Here is a 25,973-nt window from a genome sequence, read left to right on the forward strand (position 1 = left end):
GAAAAATCAATAACGCATTTAGAAACACTATTATTTAATAACCTAGCTGCATTTGATGTAGATGATTTTAAATGAAATGTTATTTTATGGGGTACTTTATCAAAAAATGATTCAAATAAATTAGCAACCTCTAATTCAGAACTCCTGTATCTACTACCTGTGTTCAATTCTATTGGTATCATTTCCTTTTTGGGTTTTCCACTAACACTACTAATAACATCCCATGTGGCTTTAATTCTATTATCAGAATTCAGGATTTTTTTCTTTAAATATAAGGACTTAGCAGAAATGCATACTGTTTTAAAAATTTTGGAATATTTAATGACGTATTCTAAAAAGGCTACGCTTCGATTCCACCGCCTCATATCATATAAGTCGTATAATTTATTTCTACTTTTATAAATACCAACAGTAGCCCAGTCACTAAACTTTAATTTTGTGTTACTATAACACGATTTCATTTTAAATATATTGTTAAATTCTTTTAGTATTACTTCAAAAAATGAATTATAAAGCTCATTTGGATCCTGTGTCGTAAGATCTAGATTAGACAATTTATACGCCACAATATCTTTAAAACAATGTAATTTGTTAGCCGTTATTGGCCTGTATGTTATTTTTTTTAAATGATTTATTTCTTTGTGTTTTAATGAAAACTTCTGACCACAATGGTCAGAAGTTAAATTATTTATAATTGATACTTCATATATTTCACAGTCACAGAACACATTATCAATACACGTAGAAGTGCCGTCGGTTATTCGCGTCGGTTCATTAACTCTATGAGTTAAATTAAATGACATAAACAAGGCGACCAACCGAACACTTAACGTAGTTTCTTTAAGTAAGTCGACGTTAAAGTCCCCACATACAATTATATATTTATTAGTTTTACATAGCTTTTTAAGAATGTCCTCCATAGTGGTTTCAAACAAATAATAATCTCCCGATGGGGGCCGGTACACGCAGACTATAATGTACTGTGGAAATTCCACGCAGGATAGTTCGATAGTACGTTCGATAGAGAGGGCCACAATATCTTTTCGAGATTTACAAACGATATCATTCCGTACTAATATTAATGAGCCACCACGAATAGCACTCCCTCTTACAAACGCACTTGACAGTTTAAAGTTTGAAATATTAAATATGTCAAATTTTTTAACCCAATGTTCTGTGAAACAAAATACATGTATTTTATAACACTCCGAAAATAATTCTATTTCATGATCTTTGCCACCTATGCCCTGTATATTTTGATGTATAATATTTAAGTAAGAGGGCGCAGATGTTGTCGTTTTATTTAGTTTAAACTATTAATTTGAGTATTTTTAATTTTGTCGGTGTTAATATAAATTAAATTATTATTTTTATTATATATATGATCCTTGGTAACATTACTTGTAAAATAATTTTTGATAGTGTAGGCAATTAGGTTACCAATTTGTCTTTTCGATTTCATTGGTAGGTACATAGTATCCTCTGTCCACTTAATCTAATTAACAATCATTGTTAACGCATATAATTGAGTTTGTTTTAACTTTTGCCTGACATTTTACTAATAGGCCAATCACATTGCCTTTATATACTATAACAGAGCTTAAGCAGTTGTTAATTCGATTGTTTTTTGTTTATCGTATAGGTTGGCGGACGAGCATATGGGCCACCTGATGGTAAGTGGTCACCAACACCCATAGACAATGAAGCTGTAAGAAAAATTAACTATTCCTTACATCGTCAATGTGCCACCAACCTTGGGAACTAAGATGTTATGTCCCTTGTGCTTGTAGTTACACTGGCTCACTCACCCTTCAAACCAGAACACAACAATACTGAATGCTGTTATTTGGCGGTAGAATAACTGATGAGTGGGTGGTACCTACCCAGACAGGCTTGCACAAAGCCCTACCACCAAGTATAATTGCTATAATGATGTGTAGCGTATGTAGTGTATGTGTTTAAGCTAAAGCATTCCAAATGATATTATTGTCCATGTTTGATTTTTATTTATTTGAAGAAGGATCAAATAGGCTACTTAGTGATTAATGGTCAGCCGCCATTACAAGAAATATAAATCATTCCATGACGTCACATCACAAGAGACCTCAGATCCTGTCTACATTGTGCTCCTTATTACATTGGCGTTCTCACACATCAAGTTGGATCAAAGCTAAATAAAACAACAGTAGGGTTTATTCAGGCATTTAAGTGAGTTTATTTGATTAATTTTTTAAGCAACTACAAAGTCCTTTGGATTTCTTTTGTGTATTTTTCTTGAAAACTTCGCATACGTTATGAATTTTACAATTTTACTAATTGTTTATTCGATCAGTTATATTTCGAGGAAAATAAATTTAATGAAATTCAATATTTAATATACATCCATAAAGTCAGTTTTATTGAAATACCTGATATTTTAATAATGGGTTAATAAAAAACTACCATTGGAAACTGCGTCTCTAGAATTGCCGCAAATTAATACTAAAACCTGTGACAACTTAGACAATACACGTATCTGAGACAGGTACATTAAACGTAACTCATAAACCGTAGACAATAGGTGCAGCAGAGACGTTAACAATAGCTGAATGTTAATTGCCGTCGTTTGCCGGGACACTGATAAATGTTGACGGTTGTCAGCTAAGGATTTTGATTGGTACTCACTGGGTATCAAATAAGACGCGGCTTTGATTCTGATCTGATATTAGTTGATTTAAGATTAAACAAACGTATATGTATTTTTCAGATAATCTATAAAGATCGAATTAGATTAAAATCGAATTAAATATTGACTATCTTCATTCTCCATTTACCCTTGATCTATTTAAGTTAACGAGTAAAGAAATGTATCATCTGTAAGTCAGAGGTGCTATAATTGAAGTTAGTTATACGTTGAAAAAGATGTAAGTTGTTTTCTAAGAAAAAAACAAGTTTTATTACATATCGGTTTAGCATCAGCTGGAGATCAATTTTTTTTGCGAAACGAAAGCTGATTAATCGGATCCAACCTTCATTTGGGTCTGAGGCTGAATCTAGTGACCGTAATTCAATTCAAGATCGACGTAAGGTGTATAAATATATAATTAAAATCATTATGAAATTGTCAATAATTGAACTAAAGACACATTGCTACTAAATTACAGTCCACTTTGACTGAAACAGAAGGAGTTTTTTTTATTGAAGGCTGAAGTCGTATCCTAAATGGATTTAAAGAAAAAACAAAAATAATTATGATATTTTAGATTTAGGTTTAATACTGTACTAAGCCGTTACGTTATGATAAACGCGCAGTGTAAAACGGGTAGTGCGTAAACATTCCGGGATCTTGTCGTGAATTTAATCTCAGGATAGAACGAGATTCGCCGCAAGTATTTCGCAGGCATCTCTATAATTTGATACCACTTTGTATTTTTAGGGTATTAGGCTTGTCGCATTTGCTACATGCTTCAGACTTGCAATATAAGAGTACAACTTGTAGTCACGGTACCTAATGTGGTCTAAAATATATAGTAATGTATCATATTTAATGGGGGGGTAAATTTGGCTTAATAAAATTGAGTCATTGATTACGTTTCTTAAAAAAAAAACAAGTTTTTCCTTTTTAGATGAACGAATAACTAATAATTTTCTTTATATTTTTTTGCGTAAATGATCAGTACAAACATCAGAAGCGTAATAACTCGGTCTGGTTGGCAAAACATTGGCATTGTAAGTTAATGCCAAGAGCGTTACTAAAGTCTCAGTATAACTAGCATTACTACAACGAATAAGAAAATTCCTGACGTAGAAAAAACGCCATTCGCTTGGAAGAATGTTTGTCTCTTCACTAAGTAAATAAGTTGAATGAAAAAAAAAAAAAAAGAAATACGAAATAGGTTTGAAACTTGCACATAATATTAGCATAGATAACTCAAAGAACTATAAATAAAAGGCGAAAACGTGCGACAGATTTTGTATCGCGTGTAAGTGTTTACGAAGGTTGGGTGCCTTGGGAACTTTTTGCATCTTTTTACCTGAAGCGGTTAAGTTGGAAACTTTTAGTAGTGGTCTTAGTCGAGGAGCTGAAATTTATTTAAGTCACTACAATGCTTCTTTTGATTAATTTTAAGCAATATACTTTTTTTTATACCCGGCTCCTCGGGGGATGTCGGGTTATGTGAGATTGTACTCACTAATAAATAAAAATTTTAACAAAAAGAAAAAGCGATTTCAAACAAAAATTTAAAAACAAATTAATGTGCACTAAAAAGTAATAAAAATAATTGCGTATTCATTTAGACTCCTCCTAAGTTAGATGCAATGAAAAATATTAGACTACTTAAAAGTCGATTTACGATTATATAACGTCGTTATAGTTATTGTTATATTTGAAGCCGGTGTCCAGTAAGCTTACCAAAATCGGTTCAGTGAAAAGTTATGAGGTAACAAACATAAAAAAATATACAGACGAATTGATAACCTCCTCCTTTTTGAAGTTGAAAATCCTGCGATGGCCGCCAACAGCACTGAAACGGAGAGGCTGTGGGATCACTTTCGCAGCACGTTCGCTGTCCCTCCCGAAGAAGATATACTTATCTTTGATTAGTTATTCTTTTGATATTCTTATTACGTCATAGTGTTAATGGGGCCATTAATATGTACTTTGATTCATTATTTAAAATTACTTGAATAATAACGACTCGGATTTCAGAGTAATGTTTCATAAACATAATACTCTCAACTTGTCATTGCTTGTTTTTATTCGTGAAATTCTTAATTTAAAATTATAATCTGTGATATTAAATATACATTTACTTTTATCTGTTCATCTAATTTGTTGAATGTTATATTTACTTACTATAAAGCAATTATAATTTTGAAATATCATTACGTTTTTTTTATGACTATTTATTAAAAATACTAATATTAATTATTGTTTTGCCATTATTCAAATGCAAATTGTTAAATTCAATCAGTACAATCAACAATCATTTATAAAAAAAAAAGAAACCGACTTCAAAATAAGAAACAGCTAGTAAACTAAAGATAAAAAAAAAATATATATATCAATGAAACTACTCGACTCACGACTACTTAATAGGAAATTCGCAGACAAACACACTTACGAAATTAAGCACATGTGTACGGAAGCCTAAATGGTAACATGACATACATGTCGAACTGATAACCTCCTTTATGAAAAGTCGATTAAAAAAGAGAACCAGAGATAAAAAGCAGCGTGTCTGCTATTTCAGACTATAATCTATCTTTGTACCAAATTTCATTCGGATCCGTTCAGCCGTTCTTGTGTTATTAAGCAACAAACGTAGAACCCATTCAAACATTCACATTTATAGCATTAGTAGGATTGTGATAGTTAGGATGTGGAAATAAAACAGACGTATTAAATAAAAGTGCATAAATACGTTATAATAGAAAAGACACTGAGGGAACAATGTCTGTGGAAATGTGATTATTAAAGAAAACAAATCTAAGCTCTTTTATTTTCATTGTTGTTTTTATAATTTAGTTCGCTAAACTAAATACGCTTACGTAAACGGCGCGTATAAGCACAAACAATATAAAACAATTCAACATTAATTGTATCGTACTGGATTTAAACACTGAACGCTACAATAAAAGTAACACAACTCACTAACAGTTTATAACAGTTAGAGATTTGATGATATTTTCATTTTAAATATTAAAATAATAGATGACTCGCTTTCAACTTTTTTTAGGATTTCAATATCATCATTACATAGTATAAAACAAAGTCGCTTATCGCTGATTGTCCTTATGTAGGCTTAGATTTTTCAAATTACGCAAGGGATTTTGATGCGGTTTTTTTTTAATAGATAGAGTAATTCGAGAGAAAGGTTTTTGTATATAATAAGTGGAAAATTTAGTAAAGAAACACTTATAATTACATAATATATATATATAATTCTTGGTGACTTGGCTTTACTAAGATTCAATTTTTCGAGCGATTTTTTAATTTTTCGAAGTTTTTGTGTACTCAACAGCAGACGGGAAAAAGTACCACCTCATGATAACTGGTGGACATCGCCCTTAAATATTGTTATCATAAATAAAATTAACTGTACTTTATAACACCAGTGCCCTACTGATCTTTGGAACTAAGATGAAATGTCCCTTGAGGCTGAAACCGGAACACCACAATACTAAACGTTGTTGTTTGATGATAAAATATTTGATGAGTGTATTGTACCTGCCCAGAGGGGCTGGCACAAAGCCCTACTAAGTAAAGTTACTGCATAAATACTTTGTGTTACTATAGTAATACCTGTGTGTGAAATACCGGGTATAGCTCTTCAGTCTATAGCGGTAGCAAGCAATATTCAAAAACGTTAAATAATATTGCTAGTGCGAAAATATCAGTACAATGTTTGTCGATTTTTTTTATTATAAAATTTGATTAATTTATACCGATATTTGGAAGTCAAAATTAATTTAAAACAGATCCAAAATATTTATTGATATTTTAAGAAAGAGATCGTTGCTATATTGATATAATGACATCATTAGAAGTATAATACGGCAAATATACGATTAAATACAATATGAGTCTTTTAATACCTTTTTATTTGTTACTCTTTATAACTTTTAGTTATTTTTGTTTAATCTATTTATTTTTTATCTGTCGAGACATTTGTTAATTTAGTAAAAACAGCAACACAGATTATAAATTGGGATTATTGCTCATTATGCTGGCCGATCCCTCGTGACTCGCTACTCTAATTCCGCTTCGTAAGTTAGTTTCACATAATATTTTGATTCTGAATATATTTTAAATTTATTTGCAAACATTTCAAATTTGTAACTTTGTCTAATTAAGTATCAAATTGATTTTATTCCAAGTTCAAATGGATACCATGTATGACTTTCTATTTTAAACAGTAATAATTAAGCTATACTGTTTTCATGATATAATTAAAAAGGGGACAAGTGCGGGTTGAACTCGCGTGAAGAGGGTTCCGTACGATGTTACCTATCATGTTTTTTTAAATCTGACCCAAATTTATTTGTGGTAACTAAAAAAAGGGGACAATATTCATCTACAAACCGATTCAACAAAACTTAACATTGGAGTTAAAAAATATGTTCTCCCACACATTCCACCTGCAAATGTAAGTTGGTACGCACAATATTGAGTGATTTACCATGTTATTTTAATATCATGGACTTCTTATAGGTTTTCCTATAATCTATAAGGAAAAAACTAATTTCTGTATTTTTTCAAAATTTTAGGTTAAGTAGTTTCGGATATAAGGGGGGGGGAATGGTCAATTTTAGTCTATTTTCTTGAATAACTTGGAAACTATTTATTTTAAAATTACAAAAAAATACATTTAAGATCTTCTCAACAAGACCTTTCATTTGATATGTCAAACGATGCAGTTTTCAGAATTTTTTTTTTTAATTTTCCCCTTCCCCCCCCAAAAATGACCCCCCATATACAGATTTCATCTGCTCACGTCACACCTCTGTATTTGGGTTACAGGAATTGATATGTGTACCAAATTTCAACTTAATCGGTCTAATAGATTCGGAGATAATTGACTGTAAGCGATGGACGGACAGACACACGAGTGATCCTATAAGGGTTCCGTTTTTGTATTCAGACGTACGGAACCCTAAAAAGAAAAACTAAATAATGCTGTTAGTAAAAATAACTAACTATATAAACTCAATATGCTGGCAACCACGCGGTCGAACCAATTATTAATTTTAAATTCATATTTGTTATTTAAGGACGTATTGTTAATAGTAGGTATACTAATAGTTATATCTTTACTTTTTTATTATGCGTACTTTGTATAATAAGTCTTCTTAATCATCATCATCATTAATAGCCTTTTTTCGTCCACTGCTGGACATTGGCATCTCCAATAGCACGCCACTGTGATCGATCTTCGGCTATTCGCATCCAGCTCCTGCCTGCCGCCTTGCGTAAATCGTCACTCCACCGTGCCTGAGAACGTCCTACACTACGTTTGCCGAGACGCGGTCTCCACTCTGGAACACGTTTTACCCAACTCTTCTTAATAAATTAAATATCGCACAGAAGTCAGTACTTATATTGGATTTAATTAAAAATATAAATAACATATTTCAAGTGAAAAACTTTATATCTATTAACTTTAGATCTATTTAATATTAACTAGCCACTGGACTGGTAGTAGTCATATTTAATAGAGTAACATAAATAGAGAAATGTTAGTTATACGAGTATTACATTATAAATTATGATCATTTCAACTCTCGTCTCCTCGTCTAAATGTTATATGTGCCACGTCAAGGGGTTGAATTTGCCCAAAACTCAACACTTTAGGGAAATCCGGACAAGGGAACTCCATTACTCCGGACCCACTCGTAACCCTGCTTGACTTTTTATGCAAGGATTAGAAATCATAAATCATTATTTCGTACGAATTGTTTATTGGCGTAAATGTTATTTATGGGTCTGCGGTGACTTTACTATTATACTGTTTATTTCGTTTAACGTTTGACATAATATCGTTATTATGGAATCGGGTTATGTTTACATTATTCATTATAAACTCGAGACGAGTAAATACGCATTGCGCGTAAGAAACTTATATGCGATGTTTATCAAAGTTATTAGTTCTTAAAGGTCACATATCAAACTAGCGTATTGATGTAAGTCATGTCTCGTGTGAGTTAAATATAATACGACACAACTTAGATGTAGCATGGGCAAATTCAATAAAACCGATCACTGCAGATTTATACAACCAATAGAAATAGCTTTCTATCGCTCAATTTGACGCTATTCGTCGCTACAGATTCTCGCGTCAGTGACGTGTCTAATTGACGAATATATTAGGTTATATGATGTTACAAGTTATTACGTTTGTGTAAAGATCATATTCACATGAGAAATAAATATTGATAATTTGGGATAGAGTACTTAATTCGGATGTGATCGGTTTTATGAATTTTGCCGATGCTACATCTAAGTTGTGTCGTACTATACATAGTGACTTGTTACACAAACGTATTACCCTTTACGATGACAGGAACGTAAAAGTAGTCTTTTTGATATTTATTGATGATTACACTATGAATAACATAAATCATAGTGAGCTCATTAATAGTAAAAAGTTTAACTTAAATGAATTTTATTATTTAGACACTGTCTCAACCCTACCTGTCACAATATGAATCGAAGCGTACAGTCATACAGCCTAAAAATTAAAAAAAAAAACCAAAATGGCTAAACTAAAGAGGTATAGATCTGTTCACCAATGACAGCGTGCCCTGTAACGTATACTCGTGTAATCGTGACAAGATACTTTAGTATGCGTAAGATGATTAATAAGGGTGTCTTCGGTTTAACATTTAGTTTTTAAATGTTGAAAAAGAGTAACTTATGAGTTTCTTGCCGGTTTTTCTCGGTAGAAATTACTTTACGAACCAGTGGTAACTAACTTCACTTAACTGTAAAATGACGATTAAAAAGTGCTTGTAAAAGCCTACTTCAATAAAGTTTATTTTGATTTGATTTGCTTTTGAGTTAATTAAGGTCGCACTTTCATGAAGTATACATACATAGATCTTTCCTTGCACACAGTTGACTTTTACTACGTGTTAGGTTTATAGTAGTGTAGAGTCAAATATATAAAAATGATACTTACATTGAAGTAAAAAACAAAGTGTTTGACAACATCATTTGTTAATTTTCGTTTGTAATGTAATCTATGTGGATTAAGATATTAAGTTCGGTTTAAAGACATTTATTTCTCATAAAGAACACAAAAGTTCACTTATCATAAGAAATTACAATTATTTTTCCTGAGGGTACATTTAAAAGTCTGCCTTATGAATTGTATACACTGAGGTAAAATGTTGCGGGTAGTTATAGTACACAAAAATGTTAAGGTAGGGGTTACATTAGCTTATAAATTATTTTGCACATATTCCATTACACGTTTTTTGAATATAGGAAAACTCTTGCTGTTAATGATTAAATCTGATAATTTATTATAAATTTGAACTCCTTCAAATAAAATGTTTTTCTTTCCATAGTTGGTTCTGGTTTTTGGAAGTTCTAGTTTATTACGTTTCCTAGTGTGGTATGTATGTGTTTTTTTATGAAAGTGTAATTGTGAATGTGTTTTATTTGTTATTATTTTTCTAATCAACATGCAGGTTTTCAAAGTGTATAATTGATTTAAATTAAGAAATTTTGTTTTTTTGTATAATTCAGCGGATGGCGTCATATAATCATATTTGTAAAGAACTTTAATAACTTTATTTTGTAAAATTTGTAATGGCTTTACGTTAGACTTCGCAGCAGTTTCAATAAGATTTACATTTCAATAAGATATTCTATATGAGGTTTTACTAAAGAATTATAAATAATAGGACGAACTTTATTTTACGTAGTGCTCCTATCAAAGGGGATATTTTATTTTTAAGATGATCAATATGGTACTGCCAGGTTAACTTGCTATCCATTATAAGACCTAAATATTTTTCATGATTAGTTTTATTTATAGGTTCGTTAAAAATTGTTAGTTGGTCATGAATTGGTATATTTTTATTTTTAGGCGCGAATATGATGTCTTTTTGGTATTAATAGTTAATAAGTTAGACAGAAACCATTCGCTAATAACATTTAAATCACGTTGAGCTACGTCAATTATATTTTTAATGTTATCACCAAAGTAAAATAAGCTTGTGTCATCCGCGTAAAGAGTTATATCTCCAGACAAATCAATTGTACTAATGCTATTTATATAAATTAAAAATAATAGCGGTCCCAAGATAGAGCCTTGTGGTACTCCATAATATGTTAACGTTGCGGGCTTACTTTGAAATTTTCCGATTTTAACAATTTGCTTGCGACGATGTAAATATGATTCTAAAATTTTGATTGCCGAACCTGTTATACCTTCTTTATGTAGTTTTTGCAATAATAAATTATGGCTGACCGTGTCGAAAGCCTTTTTTAAATTGATAAAGATACCTAGAACGATTTGCTTATTATCCAACGCGTTTTTAATTTTGGTGACAATATCCACAGTTGCTGAAAGTGTATTAGATTTCGGACGAAAGCCATATTGTTGATTAAAAAAGAAGTTTTGTTTATTGAGGTAATTATGAAGACGTACATATATTAATTTTTCTAAAATTTTTGACAAAACTGGTAAAACAGATATCGGTCGATAATTCCCCGGATCTGTTTTACTTCCGGATTTATAAATAGGAGTAACTTTAGCAATCTTTAGACTTTCGGGGAATTCTCCTAGTGTAAGACATTTGTTTAAACAATCAGTAAGATTATCTAGAATAAAGTATTTTATACACTTTATATCTTTTACTCCGATGTTATCGATGCCTTTACTTGTGTTTACATTCAATTTGTCGATTATTTCACTAACCTCTTTTTTTGTGGTGGGTGCAAATGACTGAATAGTGTTATTTTGTGAATGTGAAAAACTGGAAGTAAGTTTTTGATGATATGATTGGGGTATTTTACTTGCTAAATCGGAACCAACAGTGGAAAAGAAGTCATTAAAAAGTTGACAAATCTCATAAGGATCATTTACTACTATATTGGAATCTCGAACAAGTTTAGGAGGTATATATATTTATCTTATTTTTGTTATTGACGAGACTGTTAATTAGATTCCACATTTTTCTTGGTCGCTTTTTACATTTTTCAAAGGCGTTGGAATAGAAGTTAATTTTAGCATTTCGTGTAGTCTTGAAAGCTTCGTACCTTTTGGTTTTGAATGTTGTTTCCCTTTCGGTATTTTTAATATCAGTTCTATGTTGGTTCCAGGCAATATTTCGATCTCGCAAACTATTCAAAACCTCTTTGTTTATCCAATCTTCTCTGGGTTTATATAAGATTTTTATTTTAGTGAATTTATTTTCTTGAATTTTAGTCTTAATTAAATTTTCTAATATTTCATAATCGTAGTCTTTATTTTGGATCACAATTATTTCCATTGATTTATATAAAGCAGTATAATCAGTTACCAAGTATTCATGTCTCTCTTTTCTTGTCAACTTTAATCTGTTTGATATCTAGGTAAATCTGCTTATGGTCAGACAAAGGGGTATCAAGGAGAGCCATGTGGAAATTCACACCTTCCATATTTGTCAAAACGTGGTCTATAATAGTTTTTGTTGTGTGTGTTTCTCTTGTACAAAAGTCTTCATTGAGATTGTTAAGGATTGTATATCCAGCTTCATTTATCATGTTCTTATAGTTATTTGTATTATGGTCATCACTTAGCAGGTTGATATTAAAATCTCCAAATATTAAGCATCTACGTTTTTTCTCTAGCTGTTGACTGTAGCTTTCTATAAAATCTTTTGTTTTTGTATTAGGTGGTTTATATATAGCTCCAATATTAATTGTATATTTTTCTATATATATCCAAATGTATTCGTTTTCTTCTCTATTAATAACTTCAACATTTTCATGCTTAAGACAACTATGAATATATATAGATACTCCACCCCCAATCCGACCCTTTCTATAACTATATATGTGCGTATAATTTGGAATCTCAAGTAATGCTGCATCTAAATCAGACTTTATCCATGTTTCAGTAATCAGTATTATATATATAGTGCATTTTATTGAGTGTAGTATGCATTTTATTTCATCTAATTTATCAATTTTTACAAGACTTCTTATATTTGTATATAAAAATTTTAATGATGATTTAGTTTTATGGATGTCCTCGTAACAATTCGGTTTCTGATAGCTAATATTAAGTTCTTCGTTGTTTTGACTGTTTATTTTGACAGTTTTGGTCCCTGGCGCGTACTGTTTTTTGGGTTGTACTTTACAATTTTTGGAACATCATTTACATATTTTATAATAAGGTCTTTTTCTCCATTTTTTTGTCGGGATATCAGTTCATCTTGTAGTTTTTTCATGTGTTGTTGTTGATACTGAGTTTGATCAGCGTAAATTTGGATTTTGTCTAATTTATGTTTGCGTTTATTTTTAAGTATATATTTTGCAGTTTCCTTTTTCTCAAAGCACACTTTTAGAGATCTATCTTTATTAGGGTTGTATTTTCCTAGCCTAAATACTGTAGTAGGGTTTGGGCAGTCCTCATAAATGGTTTTAATTAATTTCATAGCTTCATTCTTGTCATAATCACGTCTGATTTTGCTATCAGGACTTTTTGTTTCGGGAATCCCTACTAGTATGACATTTTTTCCTCGCTGAGAGCGCTCTTGTAGCTCTGAAATGGTTTCTTCGCATGACAGGGGATATTCTTTAGGATAATCAGTTTTAGAGTTATTTTTTAAATAACAAATATCATTTTCAAGAACGTGTATTTTTTGTTCTATAGTATTAGTTAGTGACTTCATTTCTTTTAAGTCAACTTTCGTTTGGTTTTGCTCCAATAATAAAGATTCTAAAGCAGCATTATTAGACTTTAATTCATCTTTTATTTCTTTTATTTCATTATGTAAAGATAAGGAACATTCTTGGTGCGTTTTTGTGAAATCTTGAAAAAAAGACATCATCTCCTTTCGAAATTCGTTAATCAAAGGGGCACAATCACATTCGTATTTCCTTTTTCTAAGTGTGACATTGTAGTCATCTAATTGAGTGAAACGAAAAATAGCAACTTACTCGTTTACTCGGGGGGGTGAAGGGAGCTGCACATGCCCTTATCAGGATAAAACGCAGTGAGTCCTAATAAGCGAAGCTGACGAATTGTGTTCTTTATGTTGTTTAATTAGGTGCTAACTTCAATGACTTGTCTTTTTTAAAAAATATTTTATTTTTAGTATAATCGGCAACACGTCTATTCAAAGCGGCAGACTAAACTTATCTATATAAGTAACTATATAACTTATATATATAAGTATCGAACTTAATAAAGTATTCTTGAAATATTTGATTTTATTTCGTCCTATTTCTGTAATATTTTCTGCGGAAGTACTTAACAAGTAAATGTAAATCAAGAGGTTTGTTATATTTATAAGGGGAAGTAAAACGAAAATTAATTATAAGCCTTTGATTGAGATCAAATTTTGCGAAGAAATCTCAACCTGGAACTAAAATTGCTATCAAAATCTTTATTTAATATTAAGGCTTTATATTTATTTCGGAAATCTGATACAATATTATGATATTATTATTATTTTAAGATATCAGATAAATTAAAGAATCTTTAATTGTATTATCGAAATAAATAGTGTGATTATCTTATTTTCAATATAATTGTTTCCCCTTCAATAATTATGCATCTAGGATCCTCACTCTCTCTCTACTTTCACGAAAGTCCTGTTTGTTTAGATAGAGTTTAATGCCTTAAGTTATGCTAGATATGTAAGCCTATAAATGTCACACTGTTGGGATAAAACCTCCACTTCCTTTTGAAGAGAAGGATTGGAACCTACTGCACTGCGCTTCTCTAATGCGGGATACACATAAGCAGAAGTTAGAAATTACACATGCAGGTTTCCTCACGATGTTTTCCATCACCGCTGAGCCTAAAGTGATGTAACAAATTCAATACATGAATATTCAGTGGTACTTGCCTGTGTTTGAAACCGTAATCAAGGGTTGAGATGCATGTTTTCTAACCACTGGGCAATCAATTATTTATTGGACGTATATGGGTATTATATCCAGACGTTGAACAAGAACGAACGACCAAGGACCTGTGTATATTACTTTATCATAACTACAGTTCGAAACTTAAGAAGACTTAAGTTAGCTGTGACAAGTTTACGTCAATTAACCTTTCAATTATTTACGCATTAAGCGTTTTCAGGTCAGGTAAAGCTCTAGTTTCTTGATAACAGTGTCGTTATACAGAGTAAAAAGTAACAGCCTATAAATTTTCCACTGCTGGGCTAAGGCCTCCTCTCCCATTAAGGAGAGTGTTTGGAACATATTCGACCACGCTGTTCTAATGCGGGTTGGTGGAATGCACATGTGGCAGAATTTCGACGAAATTAGACACATGCAGGTTACCTCACGATGTTTTCCTTCACCGCCGAGCACGAGATGAATTATAAACACAAATTAAGCACATATATGTAATGGTGCTTGCCTGGGTTTGAACCCGAAAACATCGGTTAAGATGCACTTGTTTAAACCACTGGGCCATATCTGCTCTGTATACAGAGTGCATTATGTTAAAACACTGCCGCTTTGTATGCTGTAAGGTATTGTCATATATAAAAAAATCGGCCAAGTTCGAGTCAGATTCGTGTTCTAAAAGGTGAGGCTATATCACCGTAGGAACGTTAGCGAAATGCCGTAGCAAATTTTGAGTTATCGATTTTTTTATCTATACTTGTGATATTGATTCTTGATTCTAGATCAACAAAATGTAACCAATAGGTTTTGATTCCTTTGCATAGACTTAGAGATTTGATTTTTTATTAATTTCAACTGTGTACCGTCTTGTTTGAGAAAAAGATTCTTGACTAGATAAAGAAATATGTCGACAGACGGACAACAAAGTTACCTTATAAGGGCTTCTTTATTCCCTTAGAACTACGGAACCCTAATAACATAGACTTATATATATGTTAGTTGGAAACGTGTCAGACTATTTGTTACTAAGTTATGCTAATAATCTATTAATTCTGAAAGCTATTAATAATTTTCAACTATATTGTTACATCTTGCCCTTTGGGGATTGGAAAGGTCAGTTGTTATTGATTCGTCAGGGAAATGGACGCCAATCATACTTTTCGCTGATTAAAAGAACGTACTCGCTTTATTGGTAAAAATATTATTGTAACAACCTGCACTTTACCAAAAGGGATATTCTATCGAGAACCAGTGGTTAACAATCTCGTGACTAATAATTAATAATATAATATGTACCGTATAATACTATAAAATGAAATACTCATTATAATAAAAGGTTTTAGTTATCTTACAAGACTTTTTGAACTGACTGTATTAAAACTTGCAAAGACAAATTGTGAGACACGTATAAATTACAAGAGCTATAAGAAAACTTCGTTTTTCATAGATAACGACTCTTTAAAACTATATAGTATCAGTTTCGTTCAGAAACTATGAAGCACATTTCTATATAGGATTATTTGTCGCCCGCGCCTTCGCTTGCATTTTAGGTATTGGTTGTTTTATGTCAGGTATAAATAGCCTAAGTCCTGCCTTGAAGTTCAAGTTTTCTTCATACCAAATTTCATCAAATTCGATTCAGTGGTTTAGTAGTGAAAGAGCGGCAGACTCGGAAATTTACTTGGTGGTAGGGCTTTGTGCAAGTCTGGGTAGGTACCACCCACTCATCAGTTATTCTACCGCCAAATAATAGTAATCAGTATTGTTGTGTTCCGGTTTGATGGGTGAGTGAGCCAGTGTAACTACAGGCACAAGGGACATAACATCTTAGTTCCCAAGGTTGGTGGCACATTGACGATGTATGGAATAATTAATATTTCTTACAGCTTCACTGTCTGTGGGTGATGGTGACCGCTAACCATCAGCTGGCCTATATTCTCGTCCGCCAACCTGTACCATAAAAAAATGCTGGCAGACAGAGTAACATTAACATTTATAGTATTAGCATAGATGTTAATAAATTACAAAAGATTGAATCAACATATTTTAAAACACGCTGTATATCGAATTCGTCGAAACTGAATATTGATTGCTGTTTACAATAATTGCTAATTGTTTTCGGTTTTAATTTAAAATTAATTTGTATTTATTTTTGTATTGTTTTTAATAATATATCAGTTAATTGCAATTTAATGAATAATGAATCCTACTACTATTATAAAGGCGAAAGTTTGTATGTATGGATGTATGGATGTTTGTTACTCTTTCACGTAAAAACTACTGAATGGATTTGAATGAAACTTTACCACAATATAGCTTATACATCAGAATAACACATAGGCTACAATTTTTAAGGTTTCTAATGTGAGGTCGTAAAAAAACACATTTTTTGCGCTTACATTGCAAACGCTGACTGAATCCTAAAAGATAGATCAAAACAATGTACTACAGTATTGTACAACTTAAAAAGGTCTACAAAAAAGTCCGCGATGGTATATGTTTATCTCTTAGGAATAACCCAGAATAACCATTTTTTACCTTTTACTTTGTACGAGAAATAATGACTTATTTACGAAGCGATTTTAAGCGATTACTAGACTAGACGGGACGAACCTGAAGTCCATGCGAACGAAGTCGCGGGCAAAAGCTAGTATTTTTATACACTTGAAATAAAAGGTTGCGCTTCGGGCAAAAGCATTCTTCAGTAGTCATTTATTTATTTTATAATTTGATAACAATCGCGCCGAAAGCCTATACCGACTTTTTTTAAAACGTTGACGTAAAAAGTTGTAGCACAAAAAATATGCAATATTACATACCTTATGAGCTGACATGGCCTAGTGGTTAGAACGCGTGCATCTAAACCGTTGATTGCGGGTTCAAACCCAGGCAAGCACCGCTATATATTTGTGCTTCATTTGTATTTATAATTCATTTCATGCTCGGCGGTGAAGGAAAACATCGTGAGGGAATCTGCATGTGTCTAATTTCATCAAAATTCTGCCACATGTGCATTCCACCAAACCATATTGGAACAGCGTGGTGGAATATAGTCCAAACTCTCTCCTTAAGTGGGAGAGGAGGCCTTAGCTCAGCAATAGGAAATTTACAGGTTGTTACTTTACTTTACTTTTACTGTAAGAGACAGGTTAGTCGCTGATGGTAACTATTCACCATTGTCCATAGACTGAAATAAATATTCACGATCCTTTATATCGACCATGCACCACCGACTTCAAGAACTCAAATTTAATAGCTAATACAGCATGCATATACAATTGTAATTAACTAACGTGACTGTATTTTTAAATGTTGAAAAAGAGTAACTACTGAGATTTTAGCCGGTATTTCTTGGTAGAATCTACTTTCCGAACCGGTGGTAGCTTCACTTAATATAGTTGTTAAATGACAATTCAATTTTAAAAAGGCGAATACAAGCATTCACGCCCAATTTAAAACACTTGGGTGATGCATTTTTAAAATAAATTAAATAACTTATCTTCTGTAAAAGGAAAAACTATTGGTAAGGTATATTTATCCTGCCTACCCTGCCTCCAATTTAATAGTCTTATGGAAAAATCTCTTAACAATCTCGTGACTAATAATTAATAATATAATATGTACCGTATAATACTATAAAACCGGTGGTAGCTTCACTTAATATAGTTGTTATATGACTATTCAAAAGTGCTTGTAAAAGCCTACTAAAATAAAGTATATTTCGATATTGAGTAAACTTTGATTAAATTTAATTTCTTCTTAAAGTTATATATGGTTAAACATCAAAGCAGAGACAAGTGGATCTTGTAACCGAGACCCCACTGAGACCTCGGGAGTCCATCAAGTAACTAAGTTAAAACCGGCAACTATCTTCACGGTCAATTTGAAACATGTCCCAACACTAAGGGGGAGTGACGTCACGGGGACGCACAAGTTAAATTGTGCGGGCGCGCAATAAGCCCGGCCGTGTAAGGGCTATCCTTCACTGCGTTCAATAAATAAAATGCAAAAACGAAACCAAAATATACTTTATCCAATTAGGCTTTACAAGCACTTTTGAATCGTCGTGAACAACGTATTTTTATATTAAGTGAAGCTACCACCGATTCGGAAAGTAGATTGTACCGAGAAGAAACGGCAAGAAATTCAGTAGTTACCCTTTTTCAACATTTAAAAAAACAATAACCAATTACAATGTTTTTTTATTTATTTATTAATTTAAATACTTTGTGGATCACCGCAAAGCTTATGGGAAAAAAGGCGGACTTAATGCCTGCTGACAATCTCTGCCAGTCAATTATATATTCATGTAATATATCCTGCCTGGAAGTCATCAAGTATTAAAGCAAGCTCAGCTACTTATGCATACCAAAATCTTAACCGAGGTGTGTTTAGTAGCGTTAGCATTTAAGTACTTTAGGTACAACAAAAAAAATCATTTCATCACTTATTAATCAACCAAGAGACGCATGAGACATTTTTTGTTGCTTTTTTCAGACGTGTTCAACAATTGTCGATGTATTTCAACTTATTAACACAAAACACCTTAATAAATTACATACCTAAACCTTGCTTATTCCTCTGTCTATTAGTGAAAACCACATGAAATTCCGTTTAGTAAATTTGGAGTTTAATGTGAACACACAGACGTGTAGTGATGATAAAGCCGGTAGGTGTAATAGTTTTCCGCAATTATTCCAAATTAATTTTCTCGTAATAATACATAACTTTCTCATCCTAATTATGTCCCAAAAACTTAAAAAAAAATAAAAAGGTTTCATACACATACTTATAGAATTTAATGATTAATTTCAATGAAAAATTTTCGGTAGCGATTTATTGTTAATCATTTACAAATAAAATTAGTTCATATTTAATTATAAATCATAGCTTACATTCGCATGGCATGCAATGGTATTAGAACCTAATTCAAACCGTATATAATACACGAGGCGCCACTTACGGTACATGCCGCATTCACCCATAGTTATTACAAGGGTTATGTGCCTCAATATTAACAATATCGCCTCTTAATGTTTCTAAATAGTTATCGTTATATTCTATTGTAAGTAATAATTGTTTACAATACGAATGTTTTGTAGAGCTATAATTTCATTGAGTTATCATTAGAGTGAATACTTTCTTTAGTATAATATCTATAATATCTTCACTGTCTAGTTTGTCAAAGGTTAAACTATAGCCTAACTAAACCCTCACATGTTCTAGCCTTTAATTTTAGCGTTATAGTGACGGTGACATATTTTATTATACAACAACAGCCTGTAACTTCCCACTGCTGAGACCTCCTCTACCTTTGAAGAGAAAGTTTGGAAAATATTCCACCACATTGTGCCAATGGTGAAATACACATGTGGATGAATTTCTATGAAATTAGACACATAAATGTATCCTCGCGATGTTTTCGTTCACCATCGAGCACCTGATGAATTATACACACAAATTAAGCACATGAATATTCAGTGGTGCTTGACTGGGTTTGAACATGCAATCATCGACTAAAATGCACGCGATCTAACCACTAGGTCATCTCGACTCTTTTATCATAAAATTATAAAATATTATTTTTGGAACACACAATCCGTTTATATGTATATATAACATTATCCATCAGTGTGGATGAATGGTATGTCCTCAGCGCCCTTATCGTTCACTCTCATTCCTTTTGTTTGATGTTGGACGGGGTATCCCTCTTTATGTCAGATATATTATCGTTAATTAGTTTTAAGAAGAAAAGGAAGATTTATCTACAAACAGATTAATATAATTCGAAATAATACGTATTAAAAAAAGTCTAATTAGAATTGAAACAACAAAATTTAAATGCGTAATTATATTATTAACAGAATGAGCGTTGCTTCTATAGTTTTCGTCGGCGAATTTCGCGAACCGATACGACAAGGGAACCTCCAAGGAACGAGCGTAAAACTTCCTTTAACGCTGGAAAGGCACCTTCAAGCCCCCAAATGTTGCAAATATTCATTGGTGGTAGTCACTTTCCATCAGGTGAGTCATTTGATCGTTGGCCACCTATACCAGAAAAAAAACTTCTAACCATTCTACCCGTGACCACGAACGCTGTAAAGTGCTCGAAACGTCGGGATGTTAAAAATAATTAATATACGCGATTGAAATTCGTTAAAACTAGTTTTATTTCAACTACTAACCTGATTATGAATAAGTATTAAATCCAGCGAGTGATGTTATTGCACTTGCCTTCCCACAACTTTTTTTTCACGCTGGAAAAACGCATTATGCTCTTCCCCCACGGGATGGAAAGTGGGGGCAGGGACTCCCCGGAGCACTGGACGCCGAGTGCGCAGAAGTACACCGGCTTTATCCACAAAAAAACCAGCGGTATCCTCTCCGTCTTTCGCGGACGCCATGGGATCGCTTACGCATGCTACCGTGACGCTTGCCTTCTCACCACATGCCTTGTTGATCATAACAAATAAGAGAGTATAATCTGTTTTGTATGTCTGTCAATTGTTATAGAACATTTCGCCGTATATTAAAGTATATATTAAAGTTTGAATAGCTCTTGTAATTAGACACTAGACGAACTTAGTGTTACGTATAACGACTTAACTTGTATGACCCATTTTGTTAATGTAACGTGTGAATAAAACCCTTTACGATGTGCCGATATTAGAATAATACTTCTTTGCTATTTATAATTATATTATTAAGATATATTTATTTTATGTATTAATGAATCACTGTATTTTTGATTGTTTGAGTATCTTATTTATTAGTTTTCTTTAATTTAAATAAATATAAAATTGGATGTTATAGTTTAGTTGGGCGTCTCGTGACGGTAACACGTTTTTTACTGAGTGAAATGAAATGCATAAAAAAATTAAATATATAATGAAATCATTTATTTAATTATTAATTAATTATTTATATCAAATTGTAATCAAAGCGGCAGAGACGCTGAGCGAATTAAATTTATCTCAATCCGGAGTTTTTGTCTCAAAGTTGGTTACACTCATAAAAGTTGATTAAAAGTATAAACGTCTCAACTTTTATATATTTTTTAATGACCTCTGTAATCTTTTATGCAAAGTTTAAGGAAACCAAGGGAAAGAATTAATTTATGTTGACATAATGAGTTATCTCAAAAATAAAAATCACGTGTATAATTTCCATGAAGTGAAAATTAAAAAAATATATTCTAATTCATATATATCATTACATATTATAAAAGTAAGTCGTTCACCGCTATCTATTGTAAAAATTACACAACGGATTTTGATGCGGTTTGTTTTTTCTTTCAGGTAGATTAATGAGGAAAGTTTATTTGTATATACATGCAAACCATATTAAAGAAACACTGACAGTTTTAGACTTTCGAAGCCAGGGCGTGTAGCTAGTTTTTTATGGTTCCGTAGTCTACTAGAAACCCTTATAGTTTCGTCATTTCTGTCCGTCTGTCTGTCTTGGCTCGTTCTCCGCCGATTGCCACGAAAAGTGGTGGAGAGATGTATACTGATAATCCAAAATTGGTTTTTAAAATTATCGAAGAATAATTATTTTTTACCCCCCAATAAAGCAATAAGTTAATTCGAAAAAAAAGTTCGACTTACTCCATCGTGTGGGGTATCGTTAAAAAGGTATCTTTAAATACAACAAAAAATACCTTAAAACCATGTGGATGAAACCCCCAGTCTCGAGATATTTTAATACAAAGTTAAAATTAGAGCGCCCCCCCCCCCCTTAACTTTTGAAATACTATTACAATAACTCTGAAAAAAATGTGTTGTATACCTCCAAGTAAGTACTTTCAACGAAAGCTATAGCGGGCTCTGTATTTTTTTTATGTCAACCGGTCGGCCCATTTTATGGTTACGGAACCCTTTCATGAGCGCGTCCGACACGCTCTTGGCCGATTTTTTATCAGTCCGAATAATTAAAACAAAAATAAATAGTCACATGACAGACTGCGCAGGATATATAGCACTGCAACAATTGTGGGCACAAACACAGTGGTGCACTTTATTTCTAAACATTCACATTCCGACGATACGGCAAAATAATCGATAAGAAATCAGCCGATCAGTAGTATCGATGGCCCTCCGGCGAAAAGACATTTTAAGCAGTCACACGGATTCTGAGTTTAGCAAAATATTAAAAAAATGCTCTTAATTTTTTTAATATCATTATTACAGCCTTGAAATGAAAGCTTCGGGATCCTAAGTAGGTTCATAAGCACTATACTAGCAAGGCAATGGAAACAAACAGAATAAAGGATTAGCCTGCAAATGTCACACTGCTGGGCTAGGTTCCCTTTGAGAAGAAAGTATGTTCTTCCCACGATTTCTTTTTTTACCTTCCAGTAAGATATGAATTATCAACAGTAATTGAGCATTTGGAATATCAATGATGTTTGTCAGTGCCTCAATCTATCAGCGGTTGAGATGACGTTCCAGCCACTGGGCCATCTTAGCTCGTTAACAATATGTACAGGCAGAAATGATTAATAGAAGTTTTTCGTGCAACGCAACGTAATGTAATCAAAACTGAAAGTTACATGATAAAAATTGTAAGATATTAAGTCAGTAACATTTCCTTGGCCACGGGCGAAGAATTAAATTACTTTTAAAGAATACCAGAACTTTTAATTCACTCTCGAACTTTATGTTTTATGATAATCATTTTCTTAAGCAAGGATGAAAGTAAAAGGTATATTTAATTAACTCCTTCCCAAGGTTATAAAATTTGTCCGCGAATATAATAAAATTGTAAACGGTGATTATACAATATTTGACCTAATCGGCAGGTGAGACAGGATAAAGTTAGATAGTGGTAAGTGATCCAATATTACCCATCCTTAATTTAACATAGATATGTTATCTCCCTTGTGAATCTAGTTTCACTTGCTCACTTACTCTTCAAGCTGGAACACACAGTAATAGCCTGTAATTTTCCCACTGCTGGATTAAGACCTCCTCTCCCTTTAAGGAACTAGTTTGGAGCATATTCACAACGCATCACCAATGAGATTCGTTAATGTCAATAGACACATACAGATACAGATTTCCTCACGATGTTTTCGTACACCGAGTACAAGATGAATTTTAAACACAAATTCAGAACACCAAATTTCTAACCACTTCGCCAAGGTCAAATCATGGAAGTAAAGTAATCTGTACATATTATATTATTTCACTATACATATGTGTGTGGCATGGCACTATACATATATGTACATGTGGCAGAATTTCATCCGATAAATGCAGGTTTCCTCAGGATGTATTTCTTCGTTGCAGGTGAAAACTTGAATTACGTTTCTGCTTATCTGGGTCTGAGCAATATTTGGTTAACGTTCTGGAAACTTAAGCGCTGACTCATGTTGGATCCAAATATGCACAAATTACCATTTTGGATCTCTCGTATTATATTAGAGCAGCTTGGTAGAGCAATGTCCAAACAATCCATTATTTTCTTATTTACCAAATGATTTTGCTTGTATTATGATAGGACTTCCTAAGTCAGATTTAGCTATCTACATGTTTTCAAAGTCACAAGACCCCTTTAGGTAAGAACAACACCGTTCGGGTTTTGTACATGCCCTTGGTAAACCACTTATTTGTTCTTCCGAATTAATTCTAATACCGAGCATTATTTTGTATTGATGTCTGTATTTTAAAAGTTCATTGAACCAATGTTATTATTCAATTAAGGGATTAAAGAAATATATGTATTTTTTTTTAAATAACAAAAAATATTTTTTCATTTTACATATTTGGTATCTTAGCATTAACAATGCCAGTATATATGTTCGAAGAAGATTTTTCTTATCTGCTTTGTCAAGTCAGTCAAATAATATATTCAACCGACTAGCCTTTCATATTTAATTCTCTTTTTTTTGTTTTTTTTTCTCTTACGCAAAACGCACTAAAAACAATATATAAATCCTATCAGTTTGTTGTTTGATTCAATTAAAATGTTATTGAAGTAACGAATTAATTTCCCGATATGGAATGTATCCCCTAAACCTCCATTATTTCATGTATCGATGTTGTGTCAGCCATTGTGACATCATAGTTTGTATTTCATAGAATTTCTTAGCGGTTTTATTCGGTATTATCGAATGGACTAAGATTTAAAAATATTTGTATGAGTTTATTTGTATAGAATATATTTTGAATTTGAAATCTTTTTTTTTAAGTTGAGGCAAACGGTTGATTTATTTGCTGTTGATTTTCTTTTGTTGGGATAAAATTTATACAAATTTTGATTTATTTCTAAACACAATTTAGCGAGTTTTATATTATCTAAAAAACGATATTCACATTATTCATCGTGTAAGCAGATATTCAAATTCGACCAAAATTTCACTGAATCAATTTAGTCGAAAGAAAATTCAGGAAATATTGAAATCTTTGAGTTTGTTCGACAACTCTCCGGTTTCTTGATTATTCAATTTCTTGTTACATTACAGAAACATTCACATTCAAAATAGGTTCCTTAACTTTTTAATAAGTTGTTCTAAAGTTTAGGCAAAGCGTTTATAGGTCACGCCTCTGGGTAAACTGTTCAATACGTCTTGTATATTTAATGAAGTTTAAAAGTTTCGTTCTTTATTATTTGATTTAGTAAAAGGATTTAATTAAGAAAATTGGAGCATTACATCTAGTTTATTAATAAATATTTTTATGTTAAAAATATTTGCTTAATTGGTTGTCTTTGGTGAGATATGAAATTAATATTAGATGTTTAAATATCTTATTCCCCATAATTTATCTAAGATTTCTTTTTCTCACTAAAAAATCGCACTACGCGTTTCCCCCGCGAGAAGGGGGGGGATCATCAGTGGAACTAACCGGCGCCCAAGACGCCATTTATACCGGAATACCCACATATAAACTAGCGGTACCATCTCCGTCTTTTCAGACGACACTGAAAACTACAGTTGGCTCAGGGCTTTTCTTTCGTTTTTTTTTAGTTTTTTTATTCAAGTTCAAAAGTTACATACATAACCAATTTCAGCTCTCAGTGCCTTGGAATGCATGTTTAGTCGTTATTTTTGAGGTTGATTGATTTGATTCTTTTCCGATTAAATCTGATGAATCCAACCCAATACGTCTTGTAAGTCGCGAAAGTTATAACAATTCAATACACTTTTTTATTATAAAAATTTATACTAAAAAATAAAACTAGATAATAGATCTATTATTAAATATTCCCAAATTTAGGACATCTTCGGTATAACGAGCGGCAGTGAGCATATAAGATGACTCTGTTAGAGACCCTTTGCTTAAGGGCCGGGATCTTCATACATTATAGTTTCGAATAAGCCTTCTTGGCGGCTGAAAATTTTAGTGTTCTGCCAGTGTTGGCTCTTCTTGTAATTAAATTTTCCTCATAACGAAGGCTCGATGTGTAAACG

This window comes from Vanessa cardui, chromosome 9 (assembly GCF_905220365.1).
Source record: "Vanessa cardui chromosome 9, ilVanCard2.1, whole genome shotgun sequence".
Taxonomy (NCBI): Eukaryota; Metazoa; Arthropoda; class Insecta; order Lepidoptera; family Nymphalidae; genus Vanessa; species Vanessa cardui.